Here is a 14,570-nt window from a genome sequence, read left to right as displayed (position 1 = left end):
AGTCAGAATATAAAAAGGAAGCGGGGAGAAAGGCTGCTGTATGATTTAAAGTCAAATGTGCAGCAAGGGAGCAGGAGGTGCAGCAACGCCTGGTGCACCATATGTTATGTGGCATATGTTAGCATAACATACAGCTTGCTCCCCTAAAATGGATATTTTGTTTATAGTGTGCAGAGTGCCTAGCTGATCAAACATCTGCGCTGATGGCTGTGGGTGATAACTCAGTGGATGTAGCGTTCGGAAAACTCAGAAACAAACCAAAACAGATGACATTCACTCGAGAAAAAAGATTTTTTTTATCATCTATACAGTGTGTCGCATGGTGTGTAAGAAGCAGCTTCCATTAGCCTCAGAGAAAGAAGGGGAGACTGTGTGGGAAGTGGATTTGAACCTGTCGAGTTGACACCTCTTCACTTCCAGTGTCAGTGTTGTACCTGCGAGAAAGCAGGAATATTCCCCTGAGATCAAGTGCCCTGTCGTCTGCAGGCCCCCCTGCAACATTCATGAGTGGCACTGCATCCGTCTCACCTGTTCTGCAGCTGTCATTACCACAGGTATTTAGCAGCTTTCCACACTGAATGTGAAAACCAACGACAAAGGAAGGTGGATTTGAGCCTGTCGAGCTGACATCTCATCACTTCCAGTCGTTCTGGGGGGGGGGCGTTGTTTGAAGCACAGATTTGCCTGAACTCAGTTACTGAAGTCACAAGACTCAGATTTGGACAAAAGGCTGGAGAGCTGTCGAGGGACAAGCGAAAAAACCACCTCAGTCGATTAGGTGACAGACGTCAACCAAGCACTTCGTACACCTTCTCACTGTGTTCTCTTAAAGCTATAAAAAGACTATTTCACCCATCACTGGTTAAAGGAAAAATTGATAAGTGCCACTTCAAATTTGCTAGCGTACTTAATCACATAAAACATGAATTGACAAAATCTGGTATATTTTCATATGGCTTGATTGAATTTCTTAATATTTGTTGCAGCCAGCAGAATAGCTGTAAATTGCAGTTTAAAGGTCCAGTGTCTAAGATTTAGATGAAAGGGAAATATTGGCAGAAATTTAATGTAGAATAATCCTCATGATGTTTTCAGTAGTTCGTTTCATCTGTATGAATTGTAGTTTTCTTTACCCCAGAAAAGGCCCTTTATATCTAAATACTTTGTATTTACATTGAGGGGGTCCCCTCTATGGAGGCTGCCATGTTTTTTACATTAATGCAGACTGGACAAACTAAACACCTTTTGAGTTTTTATGACAACTGAAGCTGCCACAGGTTCTTTTTAATGTTTGGAAGGAGAGGGTGAGGTGAGGGGTGTTCAGCTGCAACATGCAACTTCAACACTAGATATCACAAAATTCTACACACTGTACCTTTAAATATAGTTCTGCCTTATTAAAACTTTAGTTGCGGTGAACAGATTTGGACATCATCATGTAAACTGAAACTTTAAAGTCAGTGTGTGGCCTTATGTTTGTTGGTAATTCTACTATCTACAGCATGAATTCCAGAATACATAATAATAATAATCTCAACTCATACTCTTGAGTTATGATCATTGGATTGGTTTAGTCGACTGTTCAATATATCTTCAAGAGGTCAGGGGGATAGTGATAAGAACACACAGCAGAGTACTTCAAACAGGCTCGTATACTGTAAAATTTGATTTAAATATAAAATTCTTCCCCTCGGTCAATCAATGTTTTTTTTAAAGGAAACAGACCTAAGGTTTATCTCAATCATCTAAACCACCTGATTTTGAAGTAAAGCCGAACGTTTGCATAACTCAGGGAAACTGTGGCAGATCAAAGTTGAACACAGACGTCAGAGTGAAAGCTGTGACTACACTGGACAGTTTTGACCTCAAGCCACTGTCATCGCCTCAATTTAACGCTGTTAGAGCTGTGGAAATCTCTGAGCCCATTGGCTAACGTCTGATATTGACGGCCTATATTTTGGGGCTTCCAGTGTGACAGTGGCTATCAGGACCAAAACTCTTTTCACCGTACATTTTTAAAGTTCGACTATTTTTCACAGTGATACTTTTTGTGGGTGTATTAGGTGCAGAGGGAATTTTGGCAAATATCTATTAACAACCATCTGCATATGAATGCAGATCATTTAAAAAGCCATTTGTTGATGAATTCCCACTTTTGACTGTTTACCTGCAGGCAACCAAAGCCTGTATAAACATGATTGGCCAAACTACAGATGGAAACCTGAAGACTTTCAGCCTCAAAACGTGAGTGTTCCCTGTCTCTTTGTTTGTTGGCATGGAAGTAGTTTTCTCTGCCAGCCTTCCTCACCCCTACTTCCACAAGACCCAAATTTCTTGCCATTAGCCCCAAATTCCAAAAATTGAAAAAAACCTCACCCTGTCTGCATACGTGCGGTTCACCACAATCCTTATGTTCCTCTGTAACATTGAGAAGAATAGCTGTTACTTTAAAAAAAATACTCAAGTTGTAATTAACCAATTATTCTTATATTAATCTAAAAAGAGTGATAAAAGAGAGTGTAGAGGGATACAATGAATCCCAGTGGAACTGCATTGCACTAAGTATTAAGACTAAGCTCCCAGTTAGTCAATTTCCAGGAGAAGTGGAAATCATGTCGGCACTAAACTGTGGAGCATTTCACAGCTTTCCATTTTGCAGGAGAATATGCCACCTTATTTCTGCTGAATTGATCCCCTCCGCAATCTTCCACTTTCACATCTACCCTTTATATTTTTTTCTTTCCCTTCTTAATCCGTCTCATTTCACGTTTGCAGTGCCGACATCCAGATCACAGCAGATAAATGCTCCTCATTGTGTTTCTAACAGGAACAATTTGCATAACAAGGAACCTGAGACATGACATCAAAGACATTAATTGACTGAAATGTTTCCTGAAGAAAAAACACATTCTGTCTCTGTCTCTCGCTTTCCTGCAACTGATTGTGTCTGTTATGGGATTTGAGACATTGAATTTCTGCAAGAAGAAACACAAATAGCCGGTCCTGGAAAATCCATTTCTGAGGAGCAGCTGTGAATTGTGATTTTTTTTTTCCTGGACACTGCCATAATCGCCTCCCATAGGACAGACTGACAAAATATGATGTGATATGATGTGCGTGTACTCCCTGCAAGCAATTTATTCAAATCACTGGTGATGTAATTTGGTTATGTAGGCATGAGTCTGTATTATTCTCTATTTTTGGACAGCACCACAGTATTTTGAATCTGTTGGCCACGTAACCCTGAATGTTCAGTGTGTTTTCTCACAAGACAGAGTAACATGGGACTTAAGGATTCTTTTGGAAAATTGATTTTTGACTCCCCCTGTTTTTCTTTCTGAGCTGAGCCTGGCGATGCTGACTGGTTGGTTTATATGGCTGTTACTTTGCGTAGGTGGTACTAGAAGCTTGTTGATGTAGTGACTATTTGTACCTGGAGATCTAAATACTGACAGCTGGAAACTGACTATATATAAACATGGGCAAAATGTTTCCACTGCCTCCTGTTGTATAAAAAATAAACTAAAATATCCTGGATACAATTGCCACCATCTTCCCCCTTATTGTTATTTGGAGCCAGACCCATGTGAGATAGTTATCGTGGAGTGGAGCTGCGGAATAAATTTCCCACGGTTAACCAATAAGTCTTAGCTGCCAGTCAGTTTACCCTGTTCACATCAACGAATAACTTGTTAAAACCAAGCTTAACGGAAAAATTCAACTTTTACATACATCACTTTGATAGGAACTACCTAAATGACAGAAAACACATTTTGAGAAACATGTATTTAACTGCTTTTTTGTCAGGTCCATGTCCCATTTAGTAACATGCATATGAATATACAAAACTAAACATCAGTGAAGTAATAATAAGTAGCATGATATACTTCTTACCAGCCCTTATTCTGTAAGTGTGATATATTGAACTACAATGAAGTTATTCAGTAGAATCTCCACGATTAGTATTTCACATGCAAATGTGTACAACTGAATGAATGAGAGTACATACAAATTAAACTTAACTTTTTAGTGTCTCTTTTGCTAAAAACTTAAACTAGACAGCAGCCAACATGACCAGAAAGCCTCCAGGATAAATTTCTGTTGGTTTTTTGTTGGGGATTGGTGTACATTTTCACAGTGACCATTTCGTCCTGAGCTCATAGGCTTTGCTTAAGGAAACAGACATAAATGTTTGGAAGCAGCTTAGAAAACCTTTGACTGCATGTTGTTAAAATCGTTGCAGGATAAGAAGCGGACAAAAGTAAAACAATGTAGATGTAGGTGACTCACCGTCAGCCTCCATCCTTTAATACATGAAAGTGTGGAGTGCACGGCCCATCCAAAACCCTCACACCACAACGTAAAGTAAACTGCATCAACTGAATCGCAGTGTGTCATGAGAACAGCGTCCAAAAAGTACAGACTGCAGCCTCAGCGGGAGGATTTCACTTCACTACAGTAATTGGAATCACATTTACTTCCCCTCTTTCTTTTGATAAATCTTTATCTGAAACTTGCAGATGTAGCCTCAGTGTATTTGGATACACAAACTGTATATTCACCCAAGCAAACCGTGCTTGATGTAATTAGGCATTCTTCCAGTTTAATCAAGTAACCCTGACACCAGACGCACACACACTCACACTTCCTCCCTGTTTGAAAGCAACTCAAAAACATCAAGCAGCGTTCCTCTTCCCATTCACACTTCTGTTTATCTGCTTTTTATTAAAGACTCCCTCTATCAATTCGGCTCAGAGTTGGTGCGACTCCACAACACTTCCAGCAACCTGCTCCACCTCTTAGAAAAACAACTCCACAGTCACCAGTCAGGATTTAGTTGACTTTTCCACAGTGGCTTTGCATAAATCAAGTTCGGAAGTGATCCCTGAAGTGGGGATGGGGGTTGGGAGGGGGATCGCAGGGGCTAAACTGCGATAAGACTCAACAATCAGTTATTATTCTTCACAACAATGGGAGCAAATTGCAGCAACAGCGCACAGTGCCTGAAAATCTGGGGGAGATTTTAACTGCTCAGCTCTGCCTCATCTCCTATAAGTACTGAGGCATTTGGAGGAACTACTCCTACACTGCTGTACTGTGGAATAGTACCATGTGGAAAGTATATGTGACTTAGGGATGAGATACACACACACACACACACACACACACACTCTACCGGCCTCTGGGAAAACATCAGTGTTCATCAGATTCAGAGAGATGACATCGTGGGATTATGTGACTAATGATCACGATCAACATCTTAACACAAACAGCATTTCCCAAATAACAAATAAAGATATAAAGAAATAAAAGGGTATCAGACGTGTTTAATTTTTTTTTATTATATCATCAATCATATGTGAAGCACTTTTCACTTCAGTAACCTGATTGAAAGCTGCTAAATAAATAAACTTCGATTGATTGATTGATAGTATTCCACAATGTAAGTCCAACAACTGAACTGAAAATGCTTTTGGACGTAACCTGGTGTGTGGAGAGCAGTGATTGGTCATCAGATCTGAGAGGTGGAGAAAGAGATGAAGCAAAACAATTTAAAGAGTCACCTCTGTAACATGACCATGTGCATTATGGGTAGGACCCAAGACTTACAGGGTGACAATGAAAGATTCAGTTAAAGGTCAAAAATCCAAGTGGGTTAGATGGATGGCAAATGAGGATATTAAATTAACTTCAAATTAAAAGGTTGTCAGATTTAGTTGCCATGAAAGACATGAAATCAGAGAATTCAGCAATAAAAAATGTGTTAACATTAATAAACGGCTCTGAATGATTTCAATGCACTTTGGGTTGTTTTAAAGCTTTTAAAACCATTAACTGTCCTCAGCCAATGTTGTGGTCTTGCACGAAGTGGATTGTCTGGGTGCCAGGCTAAATCCTCTTCTTCCTTGTTGGCTATGTCCCACGATGCACTTGTACCTCAGTGCTAATGTGCGACATGCTGTACTGCATCGGATGATATCCATTTTCATCCAGGAAGTAGTGGCGGAGCAGTGAAACTGATAAGCTAGTCTCTGGAGTCCTTCAGTGTCGTCTGTAGTCTTACTTTTGAACGCTGAAATTCTTCTGTTAGACTTAAGAGAGATAGTATGAGGATCTATTTCTGTAGAAGACATTGCTCAGACATTATTGGACAACAGGCCATAATGGTTCGCTCCATCTTTTCCACAGTAAACTGTAAATTTCCCAGGCAGCAGAGTGTTCTTGATGTTCTCTAGACCATTGACGATGCCATTTCTTAATTTCTGCTCCTGCTCTGTGTCCGTGCAATCCTCTAAGGCTTTTGAAGGGCTGCTCTGATACTGTTCGTATTGTGTGGGAGTAATGTAAGATTATACAGTGGAAAACTAGTGATCACGGATAAAGTGATCAATATTTATATGGATTCAAAAGCTTGGGATAGAATCGTTCCTATACAAATGCTGATGAAATAATTTGGCTCTATCAGTAATCTACTGCTCCTCTCTGTGTCTCTATCATCCATGCTGTGCACTGCCAACCAGTTAAGACAAACCAAGCGCACCCCTAAAAATTCTGTTGTTTCTACCCAGACTGAGTCCACACGTGTCCGTTGACAATGTTTGTGTGTCAGTGCAAGAGAGAGAGAAGATAAGAGCAAGTTGCATATTTCAAACAAATCAATGTTTAAACTGTAGCACCATTACCCCGTTCAAGTTCTGGGACTATCATACTATGCAATTCGTTTAGAAGCAACCGCTTGATCAATTTGGCCCAGAACAAATGTGATAATCAAGCAATTTCCACTGTATTACTGTTATTTCATTTGCAAAGTTGTTAAAATAAAATAAAATGTAGTTGTGAAATTCCTCGACAGTTTCTTTGTTGTTGGTCGCTGTGGTTCCTATCCTGCACATGCCCCACAGTTGTGCATGGAGGGGCATTGGAAGTTATATTCTTTCAAATTCTCACTTTCTCTCTCTCTCCGTCTGACTGCAGCTTTAATCATGACTCAGGGACGCACACCTCCATTTGTTCAGGGCAATTGAGGCTGGAAAAAAAAACGTGAGCACACATGACTCCAAAAAATATTTCTTAAAAAAGTCTCTGCATGTAAGAGACTTGCTTTCTGACACCTACTCAAAAACTAATGTTTACAGTGACTTGACTCTAAAACCTCCTCCTCCTCCGCTCGACACTTATTTACCATTTATATCAGCACTTTCCCAACAGCTTTGATGGTGCATGCATGAAACGGAAAGTTTGAGATGTTTCTGAGGGATTTACTGTCATTCTGGTATAGAAGCTATTTACAGGGCAATGATGTTTTTATTTTCCTTTACTGCAGTATAGGATTGGCTGAGTGGTTGTTGAGGATGCTTCGAACACACAATGGTTTAACAACCATTCCAAATCCTTGTACAAGGTACATTAATCTGTAGCCATAGGAGCAAAATTCAAGCTTTACACCGTATTACCAGTTAAGAACTATCTAAAATGACAGAAACCATGTTTGAGAAAAGGGTATTTTGACTTGCACTTTGATATTTTGGTTCATGTCCCATCCACTGACATTGAGGAGGGGGGATTATGACATACTGTATACCGCAGCCAGCCATCAGGTGGCTATCAAGGTACTTCGGGTTCACTTTGGGGGAGTAGTCGTCCACCTTTTAATAGTTAAGTATATACAGTCATTCCAAAACAGAGCAGCTCGATGCAGGGAACCCAGTTAATGTCCTCATGGCTCTGTTACAGCTGTATGTGTTTCCTGTACTGTGTCCCTGTGTTTCTCTTGTCTCTCCTCTCGCTCCACCCTGATTAACCGATGAGTCCTCAATGAGGTGCACCTGGCCAGTGGACTGAGGCTCTTTAAAAACCCCTGTGTCAGGATCAGAAGGCTTCCAGTGTGGGGACTGCTGGGCCTCAGCATGGGGTTTTAACATTGTGTGTATTGTTTGATGATAATGAATCCCTTGGTTCTGCTGTTTTAAAGGCTTTCTGATCTTGATTTGTATCAGTGGTCAGTGATTTTACATGTTGTTTGTCTCATGGGGCCAAATAGGGGCCAGGCTCAAACCAATAAAATCACAGAGATGAAAACATTTTATTGTTATTCTTTATTTAACCTTTAGTTCACCAGGAAAGTCCCATTGAGATTAAGAATCTCCTTTTCAAGGGAGACTCGGCCAAGATCAGCAGCAGCTCAGATAAAAACGTGTAACAAACAACCAGGTGAAAAACAGCAAAATCTCATAAAATCTGCTTCCAGTTCTTTTATTCTGGTTTTGAAGGTGTGGAGTGAGATTAATCTGCTGCACTATAAATCCTTCTACATCTATAAATACACCTGTATGAGTATGCTTTGCACTAAAATTCTAATGTTACCCCCACTGTCACGTTCACTGTTGTAATGATAACATGTTCATGTTAAACATGTTTACCATAAATACAATTTTGGTTTAGTATGCTGACACATCAAGAGTTCAAGTCCACCCTGATATGAACACCAAATTAGGAAAGGTCTAAATGTTTTTAGGTATTTGAATTTTCTCTGTTGTTAGAAAGACAATGTATAGAACATATGAATCATTCAGAGGATCAAGAGAGAAACATTTGTTGTGAGGCTTTTTTTGATCTATTTTTTTGGCCATGGCTCTGAGATGTCATTGGAATCCATTGCTCTTGCTATAAAAACAAGCTATATACAAAATGTATTTTGCAAGGCTCAATTAATGCATAAAGCTGACAGCCCATTCCTGCAGGCATGCATTGAATGGACACTGTTCTAGTGATAAGAGTGAATTGATTGAATAATTAAAAACTGAAAAAGATACAAATTGCCTATTGTCAAATCTGCACTTGCAGAGGCCTAAACCTTGAATTTAGTCATCAGTGTCAATCAAGGCAACCAGCAAGATGAAATGAAGACATCCCTCTGCGTTCTCAGAACTGGTTCGCTGGCCTGGGGTTCTTAAGAGCTCCTGGTTACTGTGGGTCAATGAGATATGAAGATTGAAGTAAAACTGTTTAATGTGATGTTTGAACCACTAAAACATGATTTCAATTGAGGACATGATAAGGACAGTTTGTACCGTTTCGTTATCTTATCTTGGGCGAGGTAAGTTTTCAATATACAAAAACACACTGGGGGCTCATGTACTACAAATACTTACTGGATGATAATATCTTTATCAAATTGCCTCTGGAATCTGCAGCCTTCAAAAGCTAGAACTCTCAGTAGAACTCTGAGAAGAAAAACTAACTTTGAGAAAGCATTTCTTCATGTGAAATTCCAGCAGAACACATCAGCCACTGACAGAAATGTTCTCCCCCATATCAGTTTCTCCCTTAACAAAACATCAGCATTGCTTGAGCCCTGGCTGATATCACAGAGCAGCCTAACACCCCCTCCCTTATCAGTAGACATGTTCAACCTCCTGCTACTTTTAATATTAACAGCATCTCTTTGCTACATTAAAAACTCAGTCAGCCCTGAAATAGTGTTTTCACGTCCGAGACCATCATTCCTCCTCCACATGCTGACTATATCTCAGTCTTGCTCATCATCTCTGCTGATCTGTGTTTCTCAGAATTAATGTGCCTGATGCGCTGACCCCGCTCAGCTCTGCTCGCCCTGCCTCAGCCGATCTGCACTCCGTCCATGCACTCCCTGTAGCTGCAGCCTTGCAGCCTAGCAGCTTTGCAGCCCTATTTTTTGTTTCCCCTGCAGACATTTTCATTAAGATGATGTCAGGATAGGATAGGGTGAACTCCTTCTGCATTATGTTTACAGGAGGAGACACAAGCCGCAACCTCTTTTTTCTTCGTTTGTGATCTTAACAGGCTTAACATGGCTCTCTTCAGATAAATAAAAATAACATAAAAACATTCAACTGGGAAAAGATAAGAGGAGCATGGGAGAGAGAAACTAATGTTGAATTTAAGGGTATTTTAGAATGCAGAGTAAGATGCATAATTGAAACAGTGGAGTTTGGCACATGGAATTCAAACAATAATACATCACTTTCCTCACACTTTACATTGCTGCAACTCCTCTTTCCAGCCTCTTTCTGAAACGCTTGGTTTTTGCCCCTGTCTATTAAAGCCCGCCCTCCTGATACAGCCCTGTCTGCTCTGATTGGCCAGCTCTATTGTGATTGGTCAACTGCCTCCAGTGTGTGCTGTGACCATAGGCTGTGACTAGCTGCTAGGCATGCATTAGGAAATATGGGGCATCGTGATGTCACAATGATCCGGAAGTATCAGCCTAGCTACTAGGGTTTTTTCTGGAATCATGTTTCCTGTGGGGAGAGAAGCTCCCTTTACTGTGGACTTTGGGGTTTGTAACTTGGACAACCTTTTACATACACAAAGAGCCTACAGAAAACACTAGGGGAAAGAAACCTGAGAAAGCATGATATGTCTCCTTTAATACTGTATATAGTTGCACTTTGAGGTTTATATATGTGTCTTAATGACTGTTGGGTGGGTCACAGAAGGTAGACACCCTAATTGAAGTTACAAAGCAACACGCCACTGTGATCGACCTTGTGTGGACCTGTTGGTCGTGCAACACATTGGGGAGTTTTGTAGCTTCATCAGGAGTTCAACAACAGACGACTGAACTGACCAGGAACCAGAGAAACCATTTGTTTGGCTAGGTAAAACACATCAGAAGCCACAAACAATACAAACTTTGGAGGCTTTACTCCAGAGAATGAACAACTCCCTTTGAGGATGAGGAGAGAAAAGTTTAACAAGTGCTGATTACAGTTAATGCATGTAAAAAATAAGTCATAATGAGCAGTCTATACTGTCAACACTGTTTGCTGAGTAAAATCATTAAAAGTGTTATGCCGAAAAAATCTCGCTCTACATCAAACTTTGCCGAGCTTATGTGTGTATTTAACATTAAGGATGGTCCCTTCACGCTGTGTGTGTCGCTAATGATCTGAGGTCTTGTGCATACAGAGCGTTTATTGAGCTGTCATGTGGAGCAGGTTATCTTGGGTCATTCCCGCTGTGGTAATGAAGCCATTTCACACAGGCTCATTACAGGTCATCTATCTACAGAGTGCACTCCGGTTCTGTTCGCGTTAAACAGTCAGAGAAGTTCACAGCGTGTTTCACTTTCACCTGCACGTTCCTCCTTTCATCTGCAGCCTCAATATATTTTTCGTAATCTCTTCTGTGCAAGAACAGCAGAGCAAATCAGGCATTGTGAATGAGTTCTCCAGCAATGACTTTGACAGCTGTGATATTTCCTTTTTTTGTCTCAGAAGAGTCGTACATTTCAGAAAATATCAGACTTCACAGTGACACCCTGATCGTCACCTGCTTTATACACAGCATGTGTTCAGCCAGGTACTTTCTGTGAGCAGGCACAAGCAGGGATCTAAATGCGCTTATATGGTTTGACAGATGTTCTACAGGATTTAAATAGTATTTTACAGTTGATATGTAAAGCTGAGATTGCAGCTCACACACTGTGACTCTCAGAGGTTCTTGATAGTGTTCTAGAGGTTCATGGAGCCAATGAGAAATAGTTTGTTTCTACTTTTAAGATTTTAGGTACTTAAATGTATTTAATTTTAACTTGCAGTACATTAATTGCAAATACAAATATTAGTTTGCTTGATTGCAGGATTAATTTGATGAATATTAGCTGTGCTATTAGCAACTTCAACAATGACTAAATATATTTCAGACCAATATCTGTGGTCATTATAGGATGAATGCTACTGGTGGTGGTGATCACCGGACTTGTCATCTAACGCCACCAGCAGGCTGAAACATTTGGCTTCTACCAAAGGCTGTATATAAAGATGGACATGATTGTTCCCCAAAAGTGAAGCCAAGAGCATCTTGATCACCACCTGGTGGCTTGCTGAGGTATTGGTCATAAACCATGCCTCCTCCATGTTAGTGGATGGGATACAGACCAAAAGAAAACTGAGAGTACAGTTAAATAAATTTTTTCATCTTATGTCACTGATATATGTCCAAGTGATTTTTTCCGTTTGTTTTCAGTTTGTTTTTTATTAGTTATTTGATGCTGCAAGGTGAGCTGTGATGTATATATACTTAATATACACTTTAAGAGCTACCATCTCTGCTTAGGTTAGTTAAGTAAAGTCCTTCAGTTGGCCTGATGGTGGTTGCAACCTTGAAAGCTTCACTGGCTGTCAGCTGATGTAGTTTCTTTTAAATGGCCCAGAAAAGTCTCTTTCTGTTTGTGAAAGACATCCTGCTTATTGTCGACCCCCTAAGTTTACAGTGGTGCACTCTTTCGGCTTCTGCCTCCTTCACGCTGGTCACCTTGCCTCTATAGTCGCACACTGGAAAGCCCCTCACGCCAGCAACTTGCAGCCAATCTGGTCTCGATGTTAACATATCACTGGATCAGCACCCATCAGTCCATCCATGGACGTGTCGATCCCAGACAAGCCCCCAAATATCTGTTGCAGGAGCCAGACATAAATCTACTGTTTAACAGGAGAAATGATGGGACAGAAACGTTTGTTACTGTTAGACAGATCACTCTCAGCAGTGTGACGAGCAGCGAGCTGTCCGTGGGTAAAGGCATTCTCTTACAGTTACAAACACTCCGCTACTGTCCCCTACTGGCCAAGACAAGATCCAACACTAATCCATCTAAAATGGACAGTCAGAAATCTCAAAGAACTAAATTTTGCATTAAAAAAAAGATAGATATACTAACACAACATTCCAAGTGGGTCTCATCTGCATGTTAAGTTTTACTTTTTCATTATGGCACTCATAACTTGCTCCCTTCAAATAAAAAAATCCTTGAGAGGTCTGAATGTCAAGTTTCAGATGGTTTCACTGTAGATTTTTGAGAAAATGAAAAGCTTAAGTTTATTGTGGCACTCAAAACTTGCTGATATTAAATATCATTATAAAAAAAAACACTTGAGATTTGACACCGATATTTTACTTCATCTCAACACCGACTGTATGGAATGTTTTGAAATTGAGAACCCTCCAGATGAACTTGATCCCCTAACTAGCTCCATCAGCAGGTTATTGCTTTTACTTATCCTTCAAAATTTCTCATTTAATAGATGAATTGACACAAACCGTAATGGTCCCCAGAGGATGGATTCTAATACTCTTGATATTAGATCTAGTGCCACCATGAACACCTGAAAAAAATTTGGTGAACACTGAGTTAAGATTTTCTTTTGTCAAACCATTTCTCATTTTAGATTAACCACAAGAGTAAAATAGTACTTCTGTGTTATTACATGTGGAATAACATTCTAATAGTATATTAAATATATCTGATAAATACTTTCAGGCCCTCTGCATAAAAGGTGACCAATGTTTGATAATACACATTTTGCTTATAATACTTTATATTATATACTTGATGTGTGATAACAGGAACTTGTCTATGTCTAACTGAGTACTTTAACATTAGGATATTTCTAAGTAACAGATGTAAAAAGCACATTGATACTGTGTAGTCCTTAAGGATTTACACTCAAAGGTCCAGTATGTAAGATTTAGGTGAAAGGAATCTATTGACAGAAATTGAATATTAAATAATTTATAATTTAGTGATGTTTACACTAGTGTGTTTTATCTACATTGTTGTTTTCTTTACCCTAAAATTGGTCCTTTACCTTTAAATACTTCACATCGGGAGCGGGTCTTCTTAATGGAGGCAGCCATGTATTTTTTTTTTACAGTAGTCCAGACTGGACAAACTAAACACCTTTTGAGTTTTTATGAAAACTGAAGCTACCACAGGTTCTCTTTCATGTTTGCAAGGGAAGGATGAGGTGAGGGATAATCAGATGCAACATGCAAATTCACCACTAGATGTCACTAAATTCTACACACTGAACCTTTAAGCCTGGCAGCACATGATATGCAATAAGGGTATGTAACCCTTATATTTGAGAAATATCAATTACTCTTACAAAGTCAGAATGGGAGGTAACTATACTGTAGTAATCACAGTTTAGTGAGAAACTTCCAGTAGTGATCTACAAATATAGTATTTTGGTGAACACAACAAAAATGGATTTAGTAACTGAGGATCGAAGGGAGGCAGACAGAGACAGAAAGAACAACATTGCCTTCTAGTGGGCTCTTTGAAAATAACAACTCCAAATTCAGCTTCCTACAATAAACAGTGAAAACAGAGCTGACATGTTAAGTAAGACTATTAAGAAATGTCCTCATGAACAAATAAAACCAGAGCATTTAGATTATACAGCAGCATCTATGTAGACATTATACCTGAATAAGATGTAGTCAATTTATATACACTGTAATCCAGTACAATTTATATATATATTTGAATAAAAAAACCTTTGAAGGTGTCACAAATATGTTTAGTTGTAAAGAACAGATGTATAACATTAAAAATGAAGATACACATATTATTAACATCCAGCAACTAATAGTGTATTGCAGGTTTGATAATAATAGTTGTAACAGTTTTCGACAAGACCATGGGAAAATACTTGCTGGAAAATGACCCCAACCGCAATTAAGAAATAACATTTAACACTACAGGTTGGCTTGGGTACTGGGTAAAACTAGATTGTTATTCTTTA

The 14,570-nt window shown here is 39.5% G+C and overlaps 1 long non-coding RNA gene across 3 annotated transcripts in view; it reads left to right on the top strand.

Moving 5' to 3' along the window:
- The window catches only part of LOC138405932 (uncharacterized), a 200,402-nt gene extending 196,778 nt beyond the window's left edge, over positions 1 to 3,624 (top strand). Inside the window, exons 4-5 of one of the 3 annotated variants that reach the window (XR_011239592.1) lie at positions 2,174 to 2,244; positions 2,776 to 3,624. This is a non-coding gene — a long non-coding RNA (uncharacterized lncRNA). The remainder of the gene's footprint in view (positions 1 to 2,173; positions 2,245 to 2,775) is intronic. The other 2 variants (XR_011239593.1, XR_011239594.1) reach the window with 2 other exon arrangements.
- The last annotated feature ends 10,946 nt before the right edge of the window (positions 3,625 to 14,570 follow it).

Source organism: Paralichthys olivaceus, chromosome 20, assembly GCF_024713975.1.
Source record: "Paralichthys olivaceus isolate ysfri-2021 chromosome 20, ASM2471397v2, whole genome shotgun sequence".
Classification (NCBI taxonomy): domain Eukaryota; kingdom Metazoa; phylum Chordata; class Actinopteri; order Pleuronectiformes; family Paralichthyidae; genus Paralichthys; species Paralichthys olivaceus.
This window is presented reverse-complemented; position numbering and strand designations above follow the sequence as displayed.